A 14,405-nucleotide genomic window follows, 5' to 3' on the forward strand; every position below is an offset into this window, starting at 1 on the left:
CCCTAACCATGCGATTCTAACAAATGAGTCCGACCACTAGTTGTTACAAGATCACTGTCATAAAAACACTACTGTCAAAACCTCTTATCACCATCAAAATGTGCAGGTGTTGGAGAGATATAGTCATAAGCCACACTTTTGTCGAAATTGAGATACTCACGCTATGACATTCTTAACAATGTCCTCCTCATCTTGGATTGAAGTAGTTCCGCCTCTCTCCAACAGGTGGCAGGTGATGACGTAGTCTAGTTCTATACTCTGCCACCTGGTGTCTTTTTCAGAAGACAGAGAGTCACAAGCCACATCAAAATGGCTGAATGCTCACGTACATCTGAAGGTGCTTCACACATTCTAGGAGTATATAGCAGGGACTGTAGTGTAAATGAGGACTCTGATCCTTTTGACTGTGATAGTGATGAGTCTTGGTGTCCATCAAGCAACAGTACTAGCTCAGAAGATGTCTCGGTAAGTATACAAAAATATTTTTTACTGGTGATCATTGTTCAGTGGCTTGTGACTGTTTCTCGTAACATTGTTCTCACAGTTGATCGTCATCTTTTGTGTTAATGAGAAACCTTTAGAGCCTAATTTTAATGACCACTGATTTCAGTAATAATGTAGTTTTCATGCCTACAAAATTGTAAGAATATATTTATTATCAATGCCATTTCAGCAGTATATAATGATTTGTGTAGCTTGTGACTATATCTCACAGTTCTGCTATTATTTTTCTATTCATATTACAGCTTGAAATAAGTAGAGCAAATGAAGTATCACTCCAGAAACCAAGCTCTTCAAGAAAAAGAAAGCGTAATATTGATCAGTGGAAAAAAATTAAGGCCAAACGTCGACGTAGCATGGGTCAGCAATATGTGTCTTCTAAAACCAACAAGACTGTTCAGGGAGCATCTTTTTGACGTCCCTGTAGTTGTTCAAATAAGTGCTATACGAAACTACTTTCAGAAGACGAAAATATTTCCCACTCTTTTTCTGAAATAGGAAACTTTAAAGCCTAGAATAATGACCTAATATGTTGTATGAAAATGGTACCAAAAAAGCAAAGGTTCATTTCACTTCTCTTAAAAACGAATGGACCAATTGTCACAAATTTACTTTACCTTGTTCTGCTTCACATTTCTTTCTTTCACACCTACCCAAAAAAGACTACAAAGCAAATTTCATTTAGAGCTGTGACATTTTCATACAATGTGAAAGTAAATGGAATGGAAATCCTGACTTGTAAGCAAGCTTTCCTCAGGGTTCATGGCTTACAGAACCACACAAGAAGAGTGGGGTCGCACGGTTACAAAAGAAGATGGAAGAGGTTTGTATATTACATTTTACTATTCAGGCAAATATGGCAATCATCTACATGAATTTCAAGACGGAGGTGTGCAAGGTGTCAGAGACTTCCTCAATGCTATATCAAAATATAAACATCACTATAGCAGACAGCAGAACCTCAACAAAGTATATTTTGGATGTGGTCTAACAATTGCGTCCTTACTTTGGGACAAATACTCTGAATACAGGGTGCCCCACTGCATCACAAAGCAAATTCAGGGCAATTTTTGTATCCGAATTTAACATAGGCTTCAAACTACCAAAACGCAACACCTGTTCAACATGTGAAACCTTTTTAACAGCAATGAGTAACCCAGTATTATGTGCAGAAGAAATTACACAAAGGAAAAAACAAAGTGAGTTGCATCTATGAGTAAGAAAGGCTGATAAAATATGATCATGTCCTTAGCTTCTCTGGATAAAGAGAATGTGAAAGAGCACCACATAAAAGCAATGGACATGCAACAAATGTTTCCCACGCCAAAACTAACAGTTGGCCCAGCATTCTACAAGACAAAAATATTGATGTATAACTACGGTATCCATGATTGTAGGTCAAATAAAGGATACATATTTCTGTGGAATTGGAAGGACAGAGGAAGGGGTTCAGATGAAGTTAAGAGCTGTTTATTAAAATACTTGGAACTGACTAACACTCAAGCCACAAATTTCCACATAATCACACATAACTGCAAGGGCGAGGCAAAGAATTGGTCTCTTATTGCCCTGGAAAGAACTCTCATTGCCACCAAAATATTTTAATCCCTGCAGCATTATTTCCCCATGCTAGGACATACTAGACTTCTTTGCAATTGTGATTTTGGTCACATCGAAATTTATGTGAGAAACAGACGTCCAATAGTATACACATCAGATGAACGGGCAGAAGTATTCAAATCTGTCAGTCCAAAAAATTTCATTGTGACAAAAATGTACAGACAAGACTTAGAAGCTTGGGCAATCTCGATACCCACTCTATTCAGATCAGGAGATCCCATTTGTTTTAGTGAAGCGACACAATTTGAGTACAAAGATCCCTTCACGCTAAGTGTGAAGCACTGCTACTCAGATATAGGAACCGTCATGTTAGTGGATCTACATAGCAAGAGGGAAGGAAGACCTGCTGAGCCAGAGCTATTACAGTTGCCAATAAAATATAGAAATCCACTTCAAATTAATCAGAAAAAAGATTGATGACATGCTGTATCTTATGGCATACATGCCTGCAGCACATTATTGCTTTTTTCAGTCATGTGCTGGAAATAAAGTGAATGATGATGACATAGAAGAATTCCCTTGATTTCAAATGGTTCAAATGGTTCTGAGCACTATGGGACTTAACATGTATGGTTGTCAGTCCCCTAGAACTTAGAACTACTTAAACCTAACTAACCTAAGGACATCACACAGCACCCAGTCATCACAAGGCAGAGAAAATCCCTGACCCCGCCGGGAATTGAACCCGGGAACCCAGGCGCGGGAAGTGAGAACGCTACCACACGACCCCTTGATTTCACATTTACAGTGTAAAATAAAGTATTAGGCTGACTTATCTGTTATGTTTGTGTGTATATGAAAGTGAAAATATTGTTAAAAAGTACTAGTTGTTGTATAACTTTCAAAATTAAACCTTCAAAATGTACTTCATGTTCTAAATTATTCTCAGGGAGAGACAGCCATAAGCCATTTTCGATCACATCATAATTAAATTGACTCTCAAATTAATATTACATAACAGAAAGAAGATTGCGTATTTTACACAAGATTTGCAATGTATTGAAGTATAATTAAAAGTGAAAAGGAAGTGTCTATTTTGTCTTCAACATGTTTTTTACTTCCATGGAACTTTAAAGTCCCTGTATCTCAAAACTAGTTGAATGTGGCTTATGACTATCTGTCTCCGACCCTTCATATGTCAACATGAAAACAATGCATTAAGTATAACAAGGATGATCAGGAGAGACTAATGCAAGTCACCAAGTCATCTTTCATCCTATTTCCAACAGCACATCACATTTATGTATAGCAGACATCAAATAAGTTTGTTTATTGGATTGCCTAATTGTTTCCATTTAGAACAGAGCTCATTCTGTGACAGTATGGCAGCATTTTTGTGGTACTCCATTTGCTTTATTACTATCAAGAGAATTCCTGCAAAAAATCATTGTGACCAAGGGTTATGTAGACATTTTATGAGACCACATTCATATGGTGGAACAGACATTACCAAGCTAGATAACAATGCCCCTATTCACAGTATTAGTTCTGTTCAAGTTTGGTTTGATAAACTGCAACAAGTCTGCCAATAACTCAACTTGAACATTGTGTGAATCACAGTATCCTCCAAGATAAATTTAAGTTTTATGAGGCTGATCACATAGACAACCAATGGATAATGTCATATCTAACCAAAAGAATACAGAAAGTTGTACTTAGTAACCCAACAAATATAGCCCGGGAACATTATTGTGACTGGAGAGAATTATATATATTGGGTTCTCCAAGGCTCAATCTTGGGTCCACTATTGTTCCTCATATATATAACGATGTTCCATCTAATATGTAACAAGCAGAAGTAGTTCTTTTTGCAGATGACACTAGTATTGTAATAAATCCAAGCATACATACATAGCAGAATAAACAAAGTTCTTGAAAGTTCACTGACTGGTTTTTGTGAACGGTCTCACTACCCTCAGTTCTAAAAAGACAACATATTCCAGTTCTGCACATCTAGAGGTACTGCACCAATGTTTAGTGCAACACATGTTGAGCAAATAATAAATAGGATAAAAACTAGAAGTGTCATATTGATGAGAACTGAAACTGGAAAAAGCACATTTTGGAATGTCTAAAACAACTTAGTTCAGGTACATTAGCACTTACAATCACTGCAAATCTTGGAGAGAGAGAGAGAGAATCAGTAATTGACATAGTTTGTATATTTTCATTCAACAACGTCATATGAAATAATATTCTGGGGTAACTCGTCTTTAAGAAAGGAAGTCATCATAGCTCAGAAGCGTCCTGTAAGAATAATATGTGGAGCTCATCCACAATCATCTTGTAGACATCTGTTTAAGGAGTTGGGGATTCTGATTACTGCTTCACAATATTTTTATTTCCTCATGAAGTTTGCTATAAAAATCCACTACAATTCAGTCCACATTAAGACTGTATTTAGCACAAAAAAGGGTGCACATGCTACAACTAAAATTATTGATCACTTACCGGGGGATGTAAAATATCTCAGACAGCAAAGTAAAATTTGAAAACAAACTAAAAAAGTTACTACTTGAAAACTCCTTCTATTCTGTAGAAGAATTTCTATTATTGTAATTACTAAAAAGTTGGTGGGGTGGTGGGTAGGAATTAGTAACTCAATCTCTCTCTCTCTCTCTCTCTCTCTCTCTCTCTCTTTTAACACATGTTCAGGATGTAGCCAATATATAGAAATTAATTTGTGATGTGAATGTAAAAAAACTCATTCCACATCATTACAATTTATTGTGCAAAATCGATGGAACATGAAACCAACAAACTACCACTGTGGACAGTTTTAGATCACAGTACCTCAAGGGGATCACTGCTTTATCATCACTGCCAGAACTATTCTGGTTTCCATAAATTGAAAAAATAAAATAAAAATAATATCACAAAAATTTGTGGAAAAAAAGTTGATATGAATGTTGACTGTACAGTTACTACAGTAGTATAGTACTAAAGTATAAAAGGCATACAAATAGCACTGAAATCTATCAATGTCATCTCCACCTAGTTGACAACTGCATGTTTAAGAGTAGGAGAGAAATTGCCACCTGCTTACTTACTTGTTTGGCTTGCAGCTTGATGCAAGCCATTCTAATTGGTGCAACTTGAGATTTGTGTCCCAGGAGTCTTTAACAGTAATTGTCTCAAGTAGGTGATTGATGAGTGTGTCTGCATAGATTTTTGTTATGTTCGTATTGACAATGACAATGGTAGTGGTGGTGGGAGAAAGGAGAGTTTGAAACCCAGTGATAAGCTTTCAAATAGCACCAAAGAGGCCATTAAGAGTAAAGTCCTGATCTGACAAACATATAGCCATCGACAAACATATAGCTATCAACAATGTCCTATCCATTCGCTCTGCGAGGCATGGTACAAAGATTTGGCATTCAACCCTGGACTTAAGTGCAAAGTCTCGTGATCAGAAACGTTATGCCTGCATCTCTCCTCCCCTTGCCAGACAGATACTGGGAACAAAAAAATTCTTACCAGGATTTGTCTGTTCCAAGCATTGATTTTTAATCTCAGCTATGTAGGTGGCTTACTGTGATAGGGCAAAAGGGCACCTTGGCTATTCAACTTTGTTGAATGGCCCTCATGCATCATCTACTGGACAAAATGTAATGGAGGGTTATTGGCATATTGAAAACAGATCAAACTCAACAGAGTTGGACAGTTAGTTAAATATTCACCTCTCACACAGTGGCAAAAATTTCAGATCACACATTTAATATCCTGAAAGTCCAGTCAAGGAGGCTGAGAGAAATGTCACGAATGTAGTATCATAGATTGATACCACACTCACCAGTGTCTCACAGTTGGCAATCAAAACTCATGGTTCCAACAGACAATAACAGCGGTCATGCAGGGAGCCCATGGATCGAATGATGAATGCCTGTTAAGCCATGCCTTCAGTGGCTCTGACTACAAGCATCCTCTGCTGCTGCAAATTGGATGGCTGGTGGCAGCTACATGGCCCAGTCTCAGTCACAGGCATAGTCTTCAACAGTCTTCACTCTTAGTCAGTCAGTCTGACAGTTCGCTTGTGCATTAGTAGTGGGAGCCTCACATTGCATGATGCTTTAGTTTGCTTCTCGTAATGGCTGGATTCTATTGCTGTTTGTTCTTTTGTAAAGTTTCTTCAAATGCTTGGAGAAATCTACAAGTTAAGTAAAACTCCTGTTTACTGTATTTACATGTTCGCTAATCATTTCTGCTCCTATCCTGCTTCCTTATGACGACAGCTGCTGCAACACTCTGTAACTCATTTCTCTTTACCGTTGTGTATGAAGTAGTACACAACAATGAAGATGTTACATATCTATTACACCAGCCATTTCTGCACTGTTAAAGGCTCATAATAAGAGATCATTTACAGGGGGTACTAGTACACACAATGGATGATAGAGAAATGGAGGACTGCTTTCTTTATATGTGAATTCCCCCCCCCCCTTTTTTTTTTTTTTTTTTTTTTTTGCAATGTCAAAACAACATGAAGTCAGGACAGGAATAGTGACTTGGGTAACTTAAACTCTTTATTGTAATTCTGCCACATTTGTGTTTGATTACGCTGGTGACTATTTCAAACTACAAAGTTCATTTTCAAGCCAGGCCTATTAAAACTGCACTAACAGAAGTTGATTAGGTGTCAGTCAATTTACACAAAGGTAATATACACATGATGCATAATCACAATGCATGCAGACCAGTTTCACAATGTAGATGTGTTCACAAAGTGCAGTTAAACTAGACTAGTACCCAAGCACTGTTAATGTAGCTTTAATACATATGGCTTGAAATTGAAAATGAACTTTGTACTTCGAAACTAGTCGCCAGCATAATTACATGCAACTGTGACAGAATTACAATCAAGAACATGTTATGATTTGGCAGAGCTGGAATACATTAAGATAAATTAAATACCTGAGAAATGGATATCTCAAATAGCAAACAGATGAGCACAAGCTGTTGGTAGACACATTGTTGTTCACACTCTAGCCCAAAACCTTGCCATGACAAGCTTCGCAAGAAGAATTTCATTCACTTTCTAAGAAACTAGCTGATAGGCAGTATTATTATCAGTATTAAACATCATTGTATTACTCGTCTGCGTAATCACTCTCCCTGTCAATATTACTCTTGCTTAACCCAAGATAAACATCAATTTTGAGTATTTCCAAATAGTTCCTTGATAACTGCCCTTTATGATTGCTCTATACAGGCGCAATTCATGAACCACTTTCAATTTCCCATTCTCGCAGTACCTTACTCAGAAGGTAACCATGTATCGTTAGGTGAGAATTTATATCTTCCCCTCACAGGAGAAGTAGCTATTCATGAAGATGTAGATGCATATAGAACCCTAACGTCAAGTATCGAGAGCGGTGCAAGAAGCATCAACCACTGCGGATATACTGCAATGCAAAGTGGTATCATGATGCATCCAATGAGATGCTAGAAAGAAGCCGTGTCTCTTGTAGTTCCGAGGCACCACTGCTGTGCCTCTGATCTGAAATAGTGATGCCACCGACCAGGAGCACAGTTCTGTTTGAGGTGAGATCCTGCCCACTTCCAGGAAGATCCTGTCAGAGTAACGCCGTCATGCTGTCTACTAGCCATGACTCAGTCTGTATCAACCATTGGGGAGTGAAGAGACTTCATTCTCCTGTGAACTGTGCCAACGCTATCAGAACTGTGTCAAAAAAAGAAAAGAAAAAAAAAAGTCTCCGAATTTAGGTTGTCTAGTGACTGTAGTGAAGCTACAGTATGGTCATTCTGAACCTGTTTCAATTCACCACTCAGGAATCATGGGTCATTTAGTGTGTTCTGAACCACGAGTTCACGTGTGTTGTTCCATAGCTACAGCTGAGCCTGGCAAGCAAAGATAAGTTTTGTGGTAGTTAATAAAGTATTACTCATTTAGAGTGTTCTAATTAAATGCATTATTACTAGCGACCTCAGTGTCCAAGAAGTCGGGCACAACAACAGATAGAATAGGATGTAGGATTTGGAGCTGGAAGGGCAGGGGAAAAGGTAGTGTTCAAAAGCAGCAAGGCTACGGGCATGGAGTACATTAGTGTACAGGGAGGTGGCACGTCAGCAGTGACAAAGAGGGATCCAGATAATGGAGTGGGGATGGTTGACAGTTAGTGAAGAAAATGGTTCCTATCTTTAATATGGGACCCTAGGCTGTGGGTAACTAATTGGAGGTGTTGGTCAACAAGAGCAGAGATTCCTTTGGTGATTAGCTACAATGGGGCATTGTTGGGTTTATTGATTTGGGGATGCACATGTAAGGTGTGTGGGTGAGAGGGGGGGGGGCAGAGGGTGAGGGGAGTCATTTATTGCTGCAGCAGAACTTGTAGGTGAAGCCACACAGTTCTGTAAGGCGATCATGACAGTGATTTGTCTGCAGGGAGGATGATAAAATCAGAGTCTATCTTGAGATAGCAGATGGCTGATCTTTCATCCCTTTTTGTTTTCAAACTTCACACAAATTCCCCTCCATGTTTTGCTGTATTAGCTCACCTGACAGAACTTAAATTTTGGAGAAGTGACTTAGCCAGAACCTAAGGGTTGTTTCCAAAATGAAGCTTTCAGTCTGCAGTGGAGTGTACAAGGTTGTGAAACTTCTTGACAAGATTAAAACTGTGTGTGATTCCAAGAATCAAACTTGGCCTCTTGCCTTTTTCATGCAATGCTCATACCCACTGAGCTATCCAGGCATGGCCCACTTTCACTGCTTCAATTCTCTCAGTCCCTTTCTCTCACCACCCAAACTTCACAGGAGTTATATGGCTCAGAAACTATTCTGCATTCCTTGTTGGACTATCACTGCTTGCAAAATGGATATTATGGAGAAATGCCTTAGGTACAGCCTAACTGTTTCCAGAATGATTTTTTGGATCATAAATCTTGACTGGATAGTTCAACACACAACATGTATTGTGAAAGGCAAGGGTCCAGATTTGATTCCCAGTCTACAGCTAAGTTTTAATCAGTTATGACGTTACATACTGTTTGTATAGAACTGTGAGTAGGTGCTTTCTTTAAAAGTGTGACAAGTATTCTGCACTTAATATTCACAATTCATACCATTTGACTTACAATTTCTTAAGTTTTTATTATTTTTGTCTCTCTCCTTATTTTCTACACAACCATTAAAAAAATTTGGTACATTATTTCAATGGAAACAACTGAGCTGGAACAATGACTGAAATATACTGAGATGGCAATACAGAGCAGTAAACATCTTAAACAGGTGGTTTTTTTTCCATTTCATTTAATTTTCAGTCAAATATAAACAAAATACTGTGGTTTCACAACATATGGCATGATAGTGTAACAAGTAATAATTACTGATATAGATTTCAGTTAAGTCATTGTCCCAGAGAACACTGCAATTCAAGCTGAATCTATCCATTCTGTGACAAAAATGCTGCTGTATAATCAGTTATGATTGTCCAATACTAGGGGTTTGCCAATTGAAATTACGTACAAAGCACAAGTGGAGTACCCAATATCCTTAAATGAAGCTGTAGTAACTGTGATAGTATTAGCAGATATATGCATTGACCAGTATGAGGGAAAAGAAAGTGATTTTTAACATAAAAATGATGTGCTATTGATCTGGTCAGCATGGTAACATCAGCAAAATTGTAGGAAACCTCAGGGTACAAGGTGTATTAGAGTGGGACACTCAGAACAGGAAAGTCCATGCAGGTTTCCACAAGTACAGGGAATGTGATCACAGGTTAGAGCTCAGATCTTTGTGTTAAAAGAGAAAGGGAACAGTGTGCCCACTGTCTAGCATTCCCAGTAAATGTAAGCACAGAATAACCATGTGCTGAATCAGTGGCATACTATTGTTTGAGCAGCTATGAAGGAGGAAGGATGTGCAAATTTTTATTGGATACAGGATCACAGGTATCCATAGCAAGTCAAGGTATACACGGTGTTAAGAATCTGAACCTGCCTCAGGGTATACTAAGTGGCGTAGGTGAGAGCAGTCTTCATTCACTTAGTTTTGGCATGGCTAAACTTCCAAGTGGGAGAGAAAGACTTCTGGTCTTGCATGGAAGTACGTCCTCATATTAGAAAAAACAATTATGTCATACTTGGACTGAATTGTCTGTGTAAACATCCTACCAAAGTCGATCTGGAATGGCGCAGAGTAGAACTGGATGGGAAATCATTCTGTTTGAAGACAGTATTTGGTACTGATAACGCAGAACACCTGAAAAATTATGTTCTGTTCTGGGTAACAGTCAGTTTATTCATTTAAGATGATGGAGATCTCTGAAAAAGTTCACACAGCCAAAGGTGCATGTTTTATTATTTGTTGCACCTGAAAAGTCCCACATATTACACTCCACTTTGGAACTGCTGCTGTGTCGGGCCAAGGGAGTCACAGTCTGCCCTACAAAGCTGGTACAAACAGTACAGGGTCATGCAAGCTCAGCCTGTACCCAAGTTGAGGAACCCATGTAAAAGTGTCCGTGGGAAATGTCAATGGGGAGGAAACGAATACTTTCGAAGTTTAGACCCCAGTGGCTCTTTTAGGTGGCAGACCTGGTAACTGTCATCTGCACATGCTATGACCAAGGACAGTTGAGTAACACACAGTGACTAGAGCTACAAAGAAGAAAGCCTAATAATCGATCACACACACTATGACAGCTTTGGTCCCTCTTTTCAGTTACCTGCCACCATTATTGCAACCACATAATCAAATTCCACCTGTTAGCTACTCTCCCTTCCTGATCTTCCCTTTGAAAATCTCTCTAGAGAAAGCCTATTCTGTGTGTCCTAGCCTTCTTGCCTTACTGGACCAGATGCTTACCACCCAGAATGGTTGGATTTCACTACAGCAACTATTTGGGTATATAAGGAAGCATCATAATGAGCATCAGCCAATACTAATCATGTCAACAACTTCCACATCAGTCACACTCATAAATTTGCTAACAGGTGTCATCCATTACTATCCCAAGTACAGTGTATCTTAAAATGTAGTGTTGAAAAGGTCCTGCTCCTATCCACCTTCCACCTGCAGGCTTATACGGGGTGTCCCACAAAGGGCTTTACACTATTTGAGCTGTAATAACAAAGGAGGTATTAATGACTCATTTGTTTGTTTTCAGTTGCCAGTAACTACACATTAATAAAAAGATGACTGGAAACTTGTCCTTGGACCAAAGAAAGTGGATTTTAAAGTGTTATTGGAAATCTGAAAACAAAACAGAAGTGCAGAGACAATAGCAGGCAGAATTTGATACTGCGCCACCATCATGTGTAACAATAACTAAATTATGGGACAAATTTCACCGGGAAGGAAGTGAGTGTGATCTGAAGAAGGGACAATGTGGCAGGAAGAAATCAGTAGTGGACGAAAGAGGGGTGAATGCAGTGGTACAGACAACCTTTCACAAGATCCCCAAAGACATCCATATGGCAAGTTGTGCATAAACTGGGTGTAAGCAAATCATGCATTCATCACATTTTAAAGCAAGCAAAGTAGAAACCCTACATTCCCATGTTTCTTCATACAATGACTGAGGATTATCTGGATAAGTGCCTTGAATTTTGTGAATGGATTTGTGATAATGAACAGCTGACTGATGTCATTGTTTGATCTGATGAGGTGACATTTAAACTGAATGGAAACATCAATTGCCATAACTGTGTATACTGGGCAAGAGATAATCCCATGTTATGGAAGAACAAGCTGTTAATATTTCTGGGTTGCTAGTGTGGTGTGGTATGCCTGTCAAGAGGACTTGTACAGCCATTCTTTTTTGAAGGAACAGTGACAGATGTAAAGTAGCTTTCCATGTTGCAGGAACAAATTGTACCAGCTGTTCACCAACTGTACCGAGGTGAAGATCGTTGTTTTCACCAAGATGATGCACCACCACATTTGTTGGGAAGTGGGTAGGCCGATGAGGAAGTATTGAGTTTCAAACTAGAGCCCCCAATCTAATGCCTTTAGATTTCTTTCCATGAGAAACTTGAAGGATATCATCTATGCTACAAAGCCACATACGCTGGGTGACACGAGCGAGGCTATTGTGACTGCCTTTGAATCCATTTCAATGGCAACCATAACATGTGTGTGTCATTCTATTCTGCAGCATCACAAATGCTGTATTACTAACACATGACATTTTGAACATCTTCAACAGTATAACATCAGTAATGTATGGTCATCTACACAACCTAAAAGTTCATAGCTTTTGCTATTTTTGTTCAAGTTATCAAATGTTCAAACAGTGTAAACTCCTTTGTGGGACACACTGTACTATTAGTGATGGTGACTGTGAGGAAGAAACTTAGGTATTGGAGAGTTGCAAACAGGACTACTACAAGTAATGTGAGCCAAGAACTAATAGAATGTGTCCGAGATGAACTGTAAAAGTTATTACTTCCAGGTACAGTAGTGGACAGAATTCAGAGGGCTGAATTCCTCCAAAAGGGGGAGAGAGTAACAATATGTGTCTAACACAAGACATCTCATTGCCATAACGAACCCATTTGCAGGCACTGTGTCATGACGCCCACACCAGATGCCACAACCTGCCCATTGGTTGGTGACCAGCTCATGGCATACATGACATCTGCAGCAGCCACACCACAACAAACATGCTTTGGTGCGTATAAATACTGGTCATCCATAGCAGGTTGGTAATCGAATCAGTGAGTCTTTACATGAAAAGTCAGTGCCTTCCTTGAGGCCGCCACTGCTCAACTGTCATCCCGACTGGACAGCCTTCCAGGGGATTCACCAACAGAATCAATCAACTGAGGGTCAAACTCAAGCCCTCCCAGCCACCGAGCCAATGGGCATTTGCCAGTGCCAGATGCCACCTGCCACCCTCGCCTACAATCCAACCTGGCTGCTCCACCTCACTTCGCAGCTGAGCAGGACCTCCGGCTGCCTGAGTATGTGTACACACTGCTGGCAAGTAAATAAAGGTTCCTGCTGCTGCTGCTGAGCTCTTTCTGACTCACCCTGATACACTAATCTCAACCAGAGAACACCCACAGCTGTTAAAATATTTATAGTTATCTCACACATTCTGTGGATGATGCAGTATTATGAGATACTGCCTAAAAAAATTTGCACAAATATTCAGTAAAATCCTGGTGAGATTTCAAAGTGGTGCAAAAATTTTTAACTTGCTTTAAATGTGCAGTGTATGTCTCTGTAGCTGAGTAGTCAGCACAGATGGTTGCCATGTGGAGGACCCGAGTTTGATTCTCGATACTGCCGAGGATTTTTCCTTTGTGGAAGGACTGGTTCAGGGTGCCCTCCACCTCAAGATATCACCTGAGGAGATGCTTGACAAAAAAAAAAGAAAGAAGAAGAAGAAGAAATTGCAGCTCCATGGTCTGCAAAGTCTGTAAAATTGCCACGAGAGCGATGTGTTGACCACATGCTGCTCCACACGGCATCCACATGATGCCAGAAGGCAGAGGTGGACATGGGGCTGGTAGACATTCCTTGGGCCTTCACAGCCTGAACAAGAGCTCATTTAAATGCAGAGATATGTAAAATTTTGCACTTCACAAAACACAACAATGTATCTTATGATTATGAATGAATGACAATAGGAACCAGTCAACTCAAATAACTGGATGAAACAATTTGTAGGAATATGAAATAGAATGATCATATAGGTTCAATCACACATAAAGTAGCTGGTAGATTTCAGTTCATTGCTATAATGCTGGAAAAATACTGAGAGTCTACATAGGAGATTGCTTAAACAACAATTGTATGGCCCATTCTAGAATATTGTTTAACTATATGAATGTGTGTTGTCTCCTCCTTCAAAAGGATGAACACCATGCAGATCCCGTAGCTGTGAAACATTATATGTGAATGGAATGGGTATCACTGCTGTCAGCTGCAGCAGGACATTAAGTGGAATCAGTGGCGACGAGCAAAAATGTGTACAGGACTGAGGTTCAAATCCAGGATCTCCTGCATGAAAGACATTCGACCTCCTGTGGGAATCTCTGAGTAGCAAACGGGAGTATAATGGACAGGGACTGCGGATAGGTGGCACTCGGCGGGAATGTGGATCGGCCGTGAGGTGTACTGAGATAGTCCATGCAGTTGCAATAGCGCTGCGTTCCTGATGGCACAGTGGTTATCCCACCTGCATAGTAGGCAGGAAATTCTGAGTTCGAATCCTGGGCCAGAACACATTTTTGCTTGTCGCTGCTGATTACACCTGATCTGCTGTAGCTGACAGCAGCGATATTCATTCCATTCACATATAATATTGTTT

At 39.6% G+C, this 14,405-nt stretch overlaps 1 protein-coding gene across 5 annotated transcripts in view; it reads right to left on the reverse strand.

Moving 5' to 3' along the window:
• Positions 1-14,405, reverse strand: part of LOC126249031 (molybdopterin synthase catalytic subunit-like) — a 121,844-nt gene that overhangs the window by 70,448 nt on the left and 36,991 nt on the right. The window lies entirely within an intron of this gene.

This window comes from Schistocerca nitens, chromosome 3 (genome assembly GCF_023898315.1).
Source record: "Schistocerca nitens isolate TAMUIC-IGC-003100 chromosome 3, iqSchNite1.1, whole genome shotgun sequence".
Classification (NCBI taxonomy): domain Eukaryota; kingdom Metazoa; phylum Arthropoda; class Insecta; order Orthoptera; family Acrididae; genus Schistocerca; species Schistocerca nitens.